The following is a 14,338-nucleotide window of genomic DNA, read 5'->3' as shown; positions in this document are numbered from 1 at the left end:
ATTGCTTTGGTATAACGAACAATGATTCACAAGAAGAATGAAAGTACACCGTGTGAATGCAACTGAACACAAACATTCACAGAAAAAAACAGTATGAATTATGAAACTATATGGTAACATATCCCTGATTTGATTCCAGTAACAAAATGTAGTATATTATCTGATTCTATTTCGTGGCACAAACAATTATAATTCAAGTAATTAAATATTGTTTTATGTTCATCACAGGTACTTGAATGATGTTATAAAACTCGGCTATTGTTTCCTTGAAAGAAGAAAATAGTAAACTTGCTCGTTTTCTTAAATAGATAAACTTCACGCTTACAATAGGATGAAACAAAACTCTAGACATGTTACTCAGTGTAATTGCACAAAACCCTGATCTTTTCAAATAAAAACTGTTCAAAGTTTTCTTCTCTCTAAGATCAGCTATACTTTGTTTGTGCCATTTTGCACATTTGCGCACACCGATCGGAAGGAATCTTATAAAAAGGAGGAAAGAAATGAATTAATCAATTTCCACTAACAATGACGAAGTGCTTCCTCGAGAATAAGGGCAGCAGACAGCTCTGTCGATCACAATACGAAACAAAGGATCATAAAGAAGCTTTCACACCACCAGTGATGGTTGGGGATAAGTATGCCCAAAATGTCCAAATGTCTCTTTCTTCTTCACGGTCCAAGCACAGGGTATGCTGAAGGTGACCCGGGGGAAAGTGCAATTGTTTATTGTACATTTGGCTAGAGGCAGCTACACCAGCGCTACTTTCCTATGCTAATGAAAAAATATTTCGTCCCTTCCTGCTTATTACAATCGTCGTACCTTGTCTCCTGCGCTGGTAAGCTCTGTTCCGTGCCAGACCATGAGCAGCTTTGGTTCCCTTTAACGCTGGCGCCGGGTTTCTTTGTCCTCGAGCTCGGGAATGCAAAAAACAAACCTTGACAGAATTTTAAACGAAGCATCTTAGCCAAGCAGGACGCCGAGCACCGAGCACCGGAAGTAAACATCTTTCCTTAACCGAAAGAAAACTACCTCCGATCGATTGAGCACGGTGCACAACCGCCCGTGGTTTCTTCATGCAGGGTGAAGCGGACGTGATGAGTTTTGCTAACGATGTTTTCGCAAACTATTAGTTGAATCATGGTGCACTTCCTTCTCGAGAAGCTTCACCGTGGCAGAAGACGGTGCTATAGTGCCGGCAAGGCGTTGTATCGTGAGAGGAAGGTTTTTGGGGCTACCGACGTGCATTTGCCGATCACACCGCACAGACGGAGGATGAACAGATTTGTTTCGCCATCCGCTTTTCGGGTTTGGGCTTCAAAGTGCATTAAACGATGCACCCGAGCGGAAGAGGAAATGCTATCCATCCGTTCGCTTCCGATGGACGAGGCTTGAATATTATGCCCTGGTTTCCTCTTCCTATCCCATTCACACTGCCTCGACGGACGGAGTCGAGAAGTGGAAAACAGCAGCCCCAAGTTGTATGATCCATTGTTGCTGTGTTGAATTGGTCTACCGGTTCTGATGGAAGATATCGACACAGATTGAACGTACATCATTGCATGCAAACGTCTTTTTTGTTGACTTTTCGGAAGATGCCACAAAGGCACAGCTTTGTCTGTGGCATTTGTCTCCCTCTTTTTCTTCTGTCAAGGGACGTTGCCGAGACGCTATTTAAAAGAAACGGGATTGGAAGTCTATAGCTATACGTCAATTGGATAACTTCAAACTTCTCGTCTTACGGACAATGAATCATCGAAGGAAGTAAAATTTGCCAAGACAAACCGATTAGCATCGCAACCAATACGACACTGTACTTATTTTGATCGCCTCTTCTCCGCTTTTGCGTTGAGAGGTTTCGCATACCAATGAAACTCGTAAGCCACTCGGAACAAAAAAACTTTATCCCCCGAATGGTGAAAGATTGGGGTTTGGGAAAAATTATCCACTCTTTTTTCCAGGGCGCTTTGCTTCGTTCACGGCTTGTGGTTTACGGTCACTTGCTACCGTGGGATTATATTACCGTTAGATATAATTCGGATCATTATACGTTATTTATGAGATTCGATGGGTATCCTTTTCAGCATTTCTAATCTTGTTAATTACACCGCACAAGCGTAGAAGCATTTTGGGGTAGACAGATTGCCGTGGCACGTAGATTGGCCATAAAGACTCGTTCTAAATAGTCGGGCCAGTAGGTCCCGATCGATTGTCACCGACTGAGCATGGCGGTATAAGCGTCCCAATAGAAAGACTTTCCTTTTCGGTTCGTTCTACGTAACAGTACCGTGGCGGATAGAATTCATTTGTAAATTTTCTCGATTAATTCTGATAAATCAACATTCGGTGGACATGAAGCTTGCCACACGCTGTTGAAGGGACCGTTTAGCCGACACAAGGTGACAGTCACCCCGCCATTAGTGACATTAACAAAGTTCGACTGCCAAGGGTAATGAGGCGATAGATAAAATTAATGAGCTTCTTGGGTATTTTGCTTTGTTTCCTGCATGGTCTGGCACGGTACTACGGTTAGCACTGTGGACGAAAGTTTCAACTAGCATCATTCAAAGCCACCAAAAGCAACCACAGACGAGTGGCAATTAGGGGGAATAAAATTTTCCATGATTTAGTGAGTGAGTATTATTTAGGAACTTGCTTTGCGCTAACATAGCAATAATCGGTCAGTCAACAATTGTATGAAAATAGTATTCAACAGTAGTTCAGCGATTCCATGAGAAGTATATATACACTGCATGCTAGAATTATTACTGAAACATTTGCAAATTGCTGGAAAGAGTGTTGAATAATTTTGTTCCTCAAGAACAGATTTCTTTGCATCCAATGAAGATTAAATTTTCATCAAAAATATAAAACGAATCACTGATAATTAATCGGGATTGAGTTTTACGGAATTACATTGTAAATGAATGTATAAGCTAAGCTTTCTTTATAGTATGCACAATACTGCGAAAGATAATTCGAAAAGGAATTGAAAGCGCTCTTACGGGCAGAGTATTAAGAAAAAGAGTAAGATTGAAATGGTCTTTGATAACATTATTTATGTCTTGACGGTTTCCTATGAAGGCAAGGACACGTTTATTTTTGGAATCGTTCGTACTTGTATCACAAAGATCCTTCTTGGTGCAAAAGCCTTGAAAGGATTCACTGCGAAGTGCTTCACAGTCAAGAAAGATCCCAAACGTTTTTTGTTTGTGTTGTTCTCATTATACCATCCAGCTTTTGTCTACTTCGACCGTGTCTTCCTTCTTTAAGCTATACCACACCGTTTCTTTGACCAAAGACGCAAAACAGCACCGGAATCTCCAGTGACCGGAACTGCAGGATATTACGGCTCACAGCGTGTGATCAAAGTATTTATTTTCCACCGCCAGCAATTAAGAATGTTTTCTTTTGGGCGAGGTGACCGAAATATAATGTCCACCGCTAGGGTTCAAGCTTCATTCATCCGGTAGCACATGACAGGGTAATGGGCAAAGAAGAAAAAGGGGGAGGGGGGGGGGAATGGCAAGACTTGGATTGGAAGACAAATGAAGAATACACGATATGATTAATTTTCTTTCACTTCGGAAAGAAGATTGTGCAAGTAAGAAGTCGACACTGTTAGCCCACCAGGACAGCTATCCACCATTCCTGGCGGGTGTATTACAAGGCTTAAAGGATGAAGCTTGCCTGAGCCGGACCATCTTCCCCGAACCTTGCCGCAAGGATGTGTTAATTCATTAGTTCGGTTTGCCCTTCCAACAATGGCAAAGGAGGATCACATTGCCGAAGCTGCCAAGACCAAGCAGTCTGGCTGTTATCGAAAAGGATAATGAATTAATGTAACGACAGTGTCTGGCGCTTCCATTTTGGCGTTTGAGCGCAGAAGGGTAGTATGTTTCGACGAGTCGATGAATAGACTTACACATTTACTTGAATCTGTGTGGATAGAACAGCAAAACAAATGTTTGTTAGTGGGGCACTGTAAAATAGTAATTGGTAAATGTTTTGCTTGAAACGCCACTGAATTGTTTCAATACTATCATTTGCTTTCCTGTTGAGGTAAATTTACTTAATAATACTTAACACACACACACACACAACCAACAACCAAATGATCAAACAATGGAATGATTCAATGAGGTATTGGTGGCTTGGAGATGGTTCTGTGGATTGAATTTGGTTCATTTTTCAAGCATTTGGGCCGAATAGTTTCTATGTTGTTTGTTGACCATACCTCACTGAGCATACAAACAGTAAAAGACACGCACACACACATATAGAAAAGTACGGAATGTTATCACAGTGGTGAGTTAGAAAGTTACACCATAGATCATGACACATATATACTAATATAATGGTAAATGAACAACATCAAAAATATACGCACCAACGCAGGTTCACGATCTTGAGTGACATGAAAAAAAAAACGTGTTTGTTCACGAAGAGAGCTTCCTAAGAAAGTGACTTATCTACCTCAATGCGTTTCGTCTGAAGAACGAACATGGTTCTCTAAGTGGAGTGGTAGTGACACGATTTCTTCAAAATAGCAAACTACTACATAATTACGGATATCCTATGAGAATGCATAAATCACGACACTTTAAGGATTACGACACAACGAACAAACAGAGCAAAATAGGAATCAATGCAAACAACGCAAACAAACAAGGAAGTACGATATTAAGAGCCAAATAATGCAGTTGTAGTAACAGTGGTTGTTTTAGCAGTGGTGAAGGTGTGTATTTGAACAGCGACACGCAAAGGCATGGCAGGATCGTACGGGGTAAACTGTAAGATTGGCAACACCTCGGGCGCGGCCAGAAACAGGACTGTGGGTGTGGTCGGGAAGAAACACAAGGAAAGAAGAGAGGATACAGAGCGGTCGCTACAAGCCCGAAGACTTCGGAGAAAATTGGAATGCGATACAGTAGCGATGCCGTTGAGCTGCGTAAGACTAGGACTATGGGGCGATGGGAACTGTATGTTAGTCACGAATCATGGCGTTAAATGAATATTAAAATTTGGGGTTTGTTGTTTTTCTTCCTTTTTGCTGCCCTTGCCCCTGCCGTCTAGTTGCCTTATGTGGGACATCCTGCTGGGGGAGTTCCTTCACAGCTCCCTTGGCTATGCTCGAACCATACCTTTGGACAACGTAGGGTCGTCTAAGGGTAAGCAAACTGTGCCCGAGCCATTGAATACGGAGAAAAGAGGGAGTTGTCAGAGAAGCGTGCGCGCGAGTAGACTGCGTGAACGGAAAACCAATTTCATGCTATGATGTGAAAATCCGTGTGATTTTCTTTTCCCTCCCTTGCCTGTTTCTGCTCTCCCCGATCCCAAACTGTGGCACCCCAATATAAGTTTGGCCAGTCACCCCAAAATCCCCACCGGCTACAGTGATTGTGGTTTGGAGCAGCCAACATTTGCATAGCTCGGCTACGGGCAAGCACCGTGGCATTGACCGCTTTCGTGGAGTTCGAGATTGAGCGATGTCGGCCAGGAATTGTCCGAGAATGACTCGGCACAGCTTTCTTTGCCCAGCGTGGTTTAATTTATGATCGAAGGTGACATTTTTTCCCCCATTCCCGTGGCACTCGTGGCGATCGTTTGGTGTTATCGCGTATCGCATCCCAATCTTGTCGCGTAACGGAAGTCATCGTTTAGAGACGTGGAGGACCTTTTTGGCTTGTTTTTGTTTTTCTTTTTTTACATGTATCCGTATAGTGGTTACGGGAGTGGAGTGGGTCAGGATAATGTTGGAGGGGACATTCACTTGACACATAGTAAAGGACATAATCTTACTTTTCAGAACTTGCACTGACGGAGATGTGCCCTCTGGTCGCCTGTCAGCATTTAATCGGTCTTAGTTGACGTTCCTATCGGAGGGATGAAATGGGAATCTTCCTCGAGGCAGTCTTCCTTTACTGTTCTGTTCCGTTCTTCGTTAAGTACTCTGTTTGTTTGTTTTGCCGTGTGTTATACTTGTTTCTTCGTTTGTTTTTTTCTCCGTAACGTTGAGCACCTTGTATTTCCAGTCTTGATACTTCTCACTAAATCCGTTCTCTATCAAATAGTGTCCGTGGTATGTAAAAAAGTATTTATTTTGTGTTTTTTGTTTTCCTATTTCCAGCACTTTCTCACTATCACAATTAGTATGCACTACCGAAACCAATCATTGTACTATGCAGCATTTGGAACGTAAATTCTGCCGTTATGTTTATGCAAACGCAGAGTAAGTTAAGCTCTTTCTTATGTTTTGTTATGTGTTTTTGTGTATTGTTTTTTCTTCTCGCTAAACTTTCCCCTTGGGATTTTCCTAAGCTTATTGATTGTAATTGAGTGTTCGTTCTGATACGTTTCCTTAGCGTGTTTCTCTCTTTCTCTGTCTCACGATTCAAACCCGGGCTGAAATTGAGTTGAGTAAACTATGTGCGATGGACGATAGGAATCGGCATCGACTTCGAGTGAAAGGTGGCTGCAATTATAGAAAGTAAAAGAAAAACCAAATAAAGTAACAGTACGCAAGAGTCCTCCACACTGCTCACTACAGGAAACGTAAAACCAAACATTTATACATCTATCCAGGGCATGTTTTGTCACATTTTATCACAGTAAGAGAGCCAAAGAGTGGAGCAAATAATGCTTTACGAACAATACATGATATATGGATTAAAGTTTGGAAGCGGTGAATGCACGGAACGATACGGTATGGTTAGCTGGAATTGCCCGTAAATTAAACTTGAATTGCAAACAAATCCTTGTTTTGTGCTCTAGCAATCATCCCAAGTAAATATGAACACGCCCATAAATGGCAGTATTTATTCAAGGTCTTCTAATTTTACACTGATTGCACTTACAGATGTTGATGTTAAACGCATATGCAGAGTGAAAACATTGCAATCACAAGGTGCAAACGATTCTCTTTCATATCAAACCAAAAGTATTTTAACTCGCTTTACCGACAGACTGGCATAAAAGCAGAAATGAAAAGCGAAGTATCAGCAGAAAAAATGCGAATAATTAAAATGCAGAAGTAAACAATTTCAATTTACATCGCAAAAATGTTTTTTGTTGCTTTCACTTTGTCCTCTTTTATTTTCATTCATTTTCTCGCAAGGTGCTGCTTGCATTTAGTTATCATCACGCACGAGAGACGACGAGTACGGATTCTGTTATTTTGGGCTCAAAACACTACATCCCGTCCGTTTTCATTTTACCCGTGCCAAGGGGTTGGGGAGGTTGCTTCCTATTTGGAGGCATTTATCATTGCATAGAATGTGACTGAAATAGGACCAGCACGTAGAGAATAGAGAGAAAAAAGGGCATACCACGCCACGCACAGTACGAGGCAACTAACGATGAAAACTCGTACGGACGTGCCGTGCGAGCCCGGGAGTCTAATTTTTTCATTTATCCTCCCGGTTCGTTCTGGAACGCTCATCGGTATGCTGCATTCAATCCGCGATGGGAAATGGCTTGCTGCAAGCAAAACCAAAGCAATTTTCCACAATCTTGTTCTCCCTGCGGTCAGTCTGCCGGTCTGCCGGCACCAAGGGGCGGTCCTTGGGGTGCTAGAATTTTTTAAACCACCCATTCCCACTAACACTATGAGCAGCCCCGGACGGACACCCGGCAGAAGCCACAAGAAGCTAAGCCCATCCATGGCCGTTTGCCAGAGCTACTGCACCGAACCGTCTGCTGATCCGACCACAAACGTTGTTATCCTACCGAGCGGCGGCTTGGGGGAATTTGCAGCATTCCATCAGTGCAGCTCGAAAGGTAAAAGAAAGTTACAGGTGGGAGTAAAATTCAGATTTATTCTACACTTGATGCAAATAAAAGCCAAAAGCACACAGATTTGCATTTTAACCATTAATTTTCTACCTTTTAAATTGTACCATCCAGTTCAGGTAGAGTGGAGCGAATGATGAAAAGCAAATGGATTGGTATGCAGTTACGTTGCATTCCCCCTTCCGTGTCCCAGCAGTTTGTCATCACCCCAGTTCGACAGTAATTTTCTCGCATCGCTTTAGGCTTAACTTTGCACAGTGCAGCGTTGCAATTGCCGGTAAACTGGCGAACAAAAAAAAACTTTCAACGTAGGTAAACGAAATGGACACTGCATACCGATCGGGAGTTGGAGTATACGTTACTGCCATCCCTTCAACACGAGTTTTCCCACCGAGATTCCCTACCAAGCTGGAACTGGGAACTGAGTCAAGTGGTTGGGTCTCTTGAAATGCTGCTCCTCACTTTTCCTTTCCACCGCTCGGTGGGTAAAGTGTTGAGTAACGAAATTTCCTTCTCCATCCACGTTGCCGGAAACCGAGGCGAAAGAAGCGATAGAAAAACAGCCACAGCCCAGCTCAGTATGTTTACGTTTCTGCATGAAAAATCGTTTGCAAAGTGTTTGCTATGCTGTCGAAATTTGGCATATTTTCGCCGATGGTGATGTTGCACAGTCTCAATGCATGCCCGTTTCAAAAAGAGTGGAGAGTGGAGAGACAGAGAGACAGAGAGAGAGAGAGTTAGAGAAGGTTGGGTGGAAACTTGCAAGAAACAGAAGCAAGCAGTGAGTGGCACGTGTTGCCTGCTGCGTGCATCATCTCATTGGTTTGTGGTGTTTGTGGATGAGGGTTTGTTTTTCTTTCAATTCATTTCCCCCTCACTGAGCAAATGGGACGGGTTGTTTTTTTTGTGTTTTTCTGCCCCACACGTTTGTTAGTACTTTCTTTTTGCTTTATTTTTGTTTGCCCAGTTACTTTCTGCTTGATGCAGTGTTTCTACCGATGCGTACCGACCGAATCGGCTGGGAGGAAAAAGAAAGTTTTCTTTGCGAAGGAGCCAGAAAATTCCCGATGCATTAAATCAAACTATTTTATCGTCCAGTCACTCCCAGCAGTTGGGTGCAGACTGGAAGCAAAGGTGTGTCCTAGGGTGTACACTTCTGGTCGGTTGAGTGAAGCGAATGCTTGCCCAAAAGTTACCGAGGACAACTTGGAGCTGCCAACCAGCGAAGGAGCAACCAAACTACCCCGGCCAAAGGAGTCCAGCGTTCAGGCTTCAATCAATCTACCTTATCAGGAACATCTGGCGAGTTTCCTGTGCTGTGTTGTACCGTTCGTGGGTAATGAAATGGAAAAATAAGAACTTGGTCCACTGCCCGTCCGGGCCAATTGGAAACGGGAGCGAATAAAAACAAGTTCCGCTTCGGTGGTACATAATTGATCTGCTGATGGACACCGTTGATGAATGGTTACAGCAAAGCGCCTTCACCATGCAGACGTAAGGGTACACTACACGGGGACCGTTGGTGTGCTGGTCGGGGTTGTGCAGATGTGATTACGCATTTCTCGACTGAATGGTTTCGATGTTGATGAGCGAAAGTTCTTCCCCATTGTTGTGTGCTGTATCATTGTATCATATTGGTGTGATTAAGCTATTCAGATTCAATCGAACAGCTTGCGCTGGCAGACGCAACAATTGTTGCTAAGTAATGGGCGCACTATTCAGTCTTCTTTGTCCATTCTGATATTAATTTTGCGCATTTTCAATAATTTGATTAGCCTGGTTACTTTTATCACTTCAACCTGGGTACCGTTTTTTCCCCCGAGCTGGACATTACTCATTTTTGTATCGAATTCAATTACAGCATCATCCGGTCGCATCATTCCATTTGTTTGTCAGTTAGAACACAAACCCAGCGCAAAAGCGTGTGGCTGGAGTCTGGTGCAATAATAAATTACACCACTTAGTATGATTTACGGCCAGCGGGTTCATCCCGACTCGCATCGGTCATCGTTGGCGATTTGACAGAAAAATACCACACGTTAATTTTCAAGCCTCCGGTTCCGGTCCCGCAAACCCCCTGCCCGGTACGGCGTTCCGACATGACCAGCGTAACATGAACCAGTCATGTGATTGTCGAGCTCATTATTTTCCAATCAACATCGAAACAAACATGCAATAGCTACAGAATAGCGACACAAAAAATAAAAAAACACATCACACCATTCACCCCCCCCCCCGGCATTGTTCTATACAGTGCGCATCGTTAACACTTCCATTCTCGGCCAGATGTAAATCACGATTGCATGTTGCACAATCATTTCCTGGGTGGTGTTTTAATTTGTTAGTAAATGAAAAATTGCCCAACGCGAAACATGCGGAAAACCACGGAAACGCTCCCGCTCGGCGTGAGGGAGGGGAATCGAATGCATTTACCGCGGTGCCAAAATGATTTATATTACACACACACAATCCACACACGCCCATTGGGATTTGAATGTTAGAACTGGATGGGCGGGGGGTGTGCGTGAGCTCATGGTTTTGTTTAATCCTGCCACGAATTGTAATGCAATTTGGTATATCTTGTCACTTTCCCATTAAAGCCACCGTGGCCGAAAGCTGCACCTCAACTTCACGCAGTGAAACAAACAACCACTGACTCAATTTTCTACTTTTGTTTTACGAAATTGAGGCTAAAACACAGCTAAAATGGGTTTGGGTGGCAGAAAAGGAACGAAAAGCAGATAAGTTCACTTCACCGTTTCTTCGCACTGCTTGTGTGTGTTTTGCCGTTTCTGAGCACACCGGGGACACTTGCCGTTCTCCCAAGCGCCCAAGCGCTCACTCGCTTGACAGGCGTTTGATTTATTCTGCAAGATAAAGTCAGCCTAAATTTCCGCCCGCTCCCACTCCTTTCCGTTTGAACAACGGGTAGCGGGTAACTGATGGAGCCATTTTTTTCTCTCTCGCCTTGAGGATATTTTTCCGATTTGTGAGATTATTTGAGAATGCGTACTGAGGACTTGCGTGCGTGCCGGGCGTGGTGGAGTGGCAAACCGGCTGAACAAAAAAAGACGGTGCCAAAAAAATAAAACACCACCGAGGAAATCATCTGTAAGAAGCAATGGAGGCTTCTATGCTTGAAAAGCGCAAACATCCTTGCCATATTGGAGGCGTACGATAAACAGGAGCAGGGTGATGGGAAGGTAGCATCGCGACCCAGTGGCTGAAGGTTACGGCAAACAGGGGCCGCGTTTGGAAATTTATGAACATTTAAATTTATTCACCGCGTGTACGCAGTTTTTGGGTGATCTCTTTCGCATAAGCATAACTTTTCCCCTCATCGTACACCTAAGTGGCAGCGTGTGTGTGCGTGTGTCAGTGTATCTGTACGTGGGTACAACATGGTGCCAACAGTTGCCGACCGAATCTTCAACAACTCGGCACATCTCGCACAGCTTGTGTGTGTGTGTGTGTGTTTGTGGGCTTGTGGCAGCCGAGCATCCGAGGGTCGACCTTTTACCAGGGCAGGGAATTTAACGCTGTGCGAATGTGTATTTATGTGTTTCGTCGAAAACGATTAGAAGAAAACGCATAAATCTAAATATGATTCCACTGTGAGCTGCCACGGGCTGGGCCCAGGTTTTTGCGGGGTTACAGTTTGACCGGCGTGCCAGATAGCACAGCGCAGCGGCTCGGGCACGGTGGACCGGGGGAAAAGATTCGTTGCCGTGATAAGAAACCCCTGCCAAAGGGGAAAACATGTTTTTTCCCACATCTCAACAGACCAACAGCGGCTAACAGCGGCTCAAATATCCTAACTCACAGTTGCACTCTCTCACGCATAAATAACTGTCCATACTTTTCGCTTGCGTAAACAAATCGTATCCTTCGCACGGCCGATGAAGGTGGAGGAGTTCCACGGCAAGGCGTTGTCTAATGGCCGTAGTGTGTGCAATGTGTGTATGTGTGCGCTCGTTTTGAAACACATTTGGAGTGTGGATAGAAGAGGGGACTACTTTAACGGAGGCTGGCGCTGGGTGAAAAATGTGTTGTTTATCTTGCACTTCGAGGTTCAATGCGTATCGATCCAGAAGAAGCAAAAAGCAAAACATCATTTCCATGAGCGGCTTGCGAAAAGACGCTTTTAATGGATGTACTGGTTGCTCAAGATTCATCCAAGTTTGGAATCGTTTTCTAAATGAACCACAGCAGAGCGTCTTTACTAAAAGCAGTAAGATCTTTGCGATTATTTCCCCTCCCAGGCTTACCGGTGTGTCGGCTGCAAGCCATTCTCCTAAAGGTGAGTGAAAATCATATCAAATGACAAACCATGGAATGTGACACTTTTAAGCACATCCTTCCTACCACAAGCCTGCTCGACCCAACGACCGAGTGGAAATCGTTGTTTTGCAGTGGATAAACTTTGTCACGCCTCGGTTCAACCCATTCGCGACACGGGCAAAGGAACGGTACCAATGGAGGCGCCTGCTTCTGCTTCACCATAATGACACATAATAATGACACTCTAAGTTGTGCCGTTGGTCGTCGCTACGTTCGTGGGTAGTCATGGTCGGTCGGGAGTGTGTAAACCCAGGGAGAAAACTACTCCTCCCTTACAGCCATAGAGGGAAAATGAAAAGTCATTAACGCTTTGTTTCTAGCTTTTGTTGAGCGAAAATATCTGATAACAAGTTTGTCGTCGTACTTTGGAGCATTTGCTGTTTCTGCTGGGGGTCGTAGAGGACAAGAGTTAGCACCGGTGTCACCCGGGGGCTCGCTTAAGATGCTACCGAGCACGGTGCGGATGTTGTGCTTTAGACAGTAAATTTGAAGCGCAGCAGCAGCAGCAGCAGCAACAGTGCTGGAGGGCGTCCAAGAATTGTCTGAAGACGCTTGGCATGAACTTTGGTGGATCGTTGTTGCTTAAAAGATCATTTCCGTATCTCCCTGCAGGCGAAAACGACGAATAGTAGTCGGTCATGTTTCATGCCTTTCGACTTGTGCACGGTGTTCGGACCTTTGGTTGCCTTAAAAGCATCGAGCGAAAAATCAACAACAAGAAGAAACCCAATTGCAAAATACACCTTGTCGCAGGAGGGATAGTTCGGCACGGTATAGTTGGCTGGAAATAAAATGGTCTCAAGAAACTGTAACCAAAGTGTATGATTCTGGCGGAATCTTCCCCTTAGGGCGGTATTGTTTGCCGGTGTCGTATCGTAGGATGTAATCACAAGCACTAGTGCCTTCAAATTTGATGACGAAGATTCAGCCTCTCTTTATTCGGCACTGTGAAGCAAACTGTAAAGAAGGAATCAGTTTCGTGGACAAACTTAGACCACCGAAAAGTGTTCCACCTGAAGCAGGATCAGATTACACAGGCGCTTGGGGATGGCTTTACGGTTTGCCTGCTGGGAGGAACGTAGCGATATGATGAGTTATCCCAATTATTTTGACCGTGTTGACTAAAATCCGTTGAGAAATTGCAGCAAACATATCATCAATATCCTCCATGCGATGCGATTAAAAACCACATCACAAACTAAACCCTGCCTAACGTTCACCGCGCCCAAAAACATTCCTCCGCATATCGGTGTCATTATGCTTAGGCTGCTCAGCACCGGATTAGGCGTCGACCTTGTAAGGGCGAATCTTTTCCCGAACCTCCCACAGCTCTTCCCTCATTAAAGATCATATTTATCATTTCGTTCACCGAAATTCGAAGCCTATCCCTTCACCTTCACCGTTAACATACCAACCCGTAAGCCGCATTTCGTGCTCGGAAAGTTAAGAGATAAGTGGTTGCGATTCTCATTAGTCTTGCCCAAAAAGGGAAGATACTCCGACGACTAGTCAGAAAATGACATTCCTGCCAGTGACGACCAGGTATACCTGGTCGCCGGAGGGCGTCAGCGTTTTTCGACCTGAACCCGTGCGCTGGCCTTTAGGTGTAACGCGAAACGCAACACACACACACCCCGGAGTCGTTCCCCCTTTGCACTACCCATCGGTACGGTTCGGTCGTCGGTGAGATAGGAAAATGATTTATCGTAGCGTATAAATCTTCGGCTGTATATTTATTTATTCTATTATTTATGAGCGCGGTAACGGCTTTAGGAGCAATGACATGGCCCCGGACGCGAAACATACCACCGGAATCAATGTTTTCCTGGCGACGGTACACGTAATCGGATACGCATTTTGGGCCGCAGGTTGCTGCGCCAGGGCAAGGCACGCTGAAGGAAATTCAATATTTGTTAAGGGGTTTGCAGCTGATTACCTTTGAAATCGATATTTTAGCCAAGGTGCGAAACAGCGCTTTGTCTTACCGGTGGATGCTTTCGAAAAGAAGTTCAGGTCCAATTTACCCTATTTCTAGGGATGAAAAGATGTATTCACGCTTACTAGAAATCGATTGTCTCGGCTCGGCTTTGAAGTTAGTTTTTCCAAAGAAAAGAACAAAAGCATGAGCGCACCGGTGTAAAAGATATCTTAAACCCGAAATTTAAGTGCTTAAAAATGAAACAAAACAAAAAGTGATACATTCAC

The 14,338-nt window shown here is 44.2% G+C and overlaps 1 protein-coding gene across 18 annotated transcripts in view; it reads right to left on the bottom strand.

Moving 5' to 3' along the window:
• LOC121593624 (CUGBP Elav-like family member 4) overlaps positions 1 to 14,338 on the bottom strand; it is a 330,070-nt gene that overhangs the window by 79,268 nt on the left and 236,464 nt on the right. The window contains exon 1 of one of the 18 annotated variants that reach the window (XM_041916172.1): positions 5,804 to 6,422. The exons of the other annotated variants lie outside the window; for them this stretch is intronic. The gene's annotated coding sequence lies outside the window, so the exon portion shown is untranslated. Of the gene's footprint in view, positions 1 to 5,803; positions 6,423 to 14,338 lie in introns of those variants that run through there. 18 annotated transcript variants of the gene reach the window in all.

Source organism: Anopheles merus, chromosome 2L (genome assembly GCF_017562075.2).
Source record: "Anopheles merus strain MAF chromosome 2L, AmerM5.1, whole genome shotgun sequence".
In the NCBI taxonomy this organism is placed as follows: Eukaryota; Metazoa; Arthropoda; class Insecta; order Diptera; family Culicidae; genus Anopheles; species Anopheles merus.
Note: the sequence above shows the minus strand (reverse complement) of the source record. Positions and strands in the feature narration are given on the sequence as shown.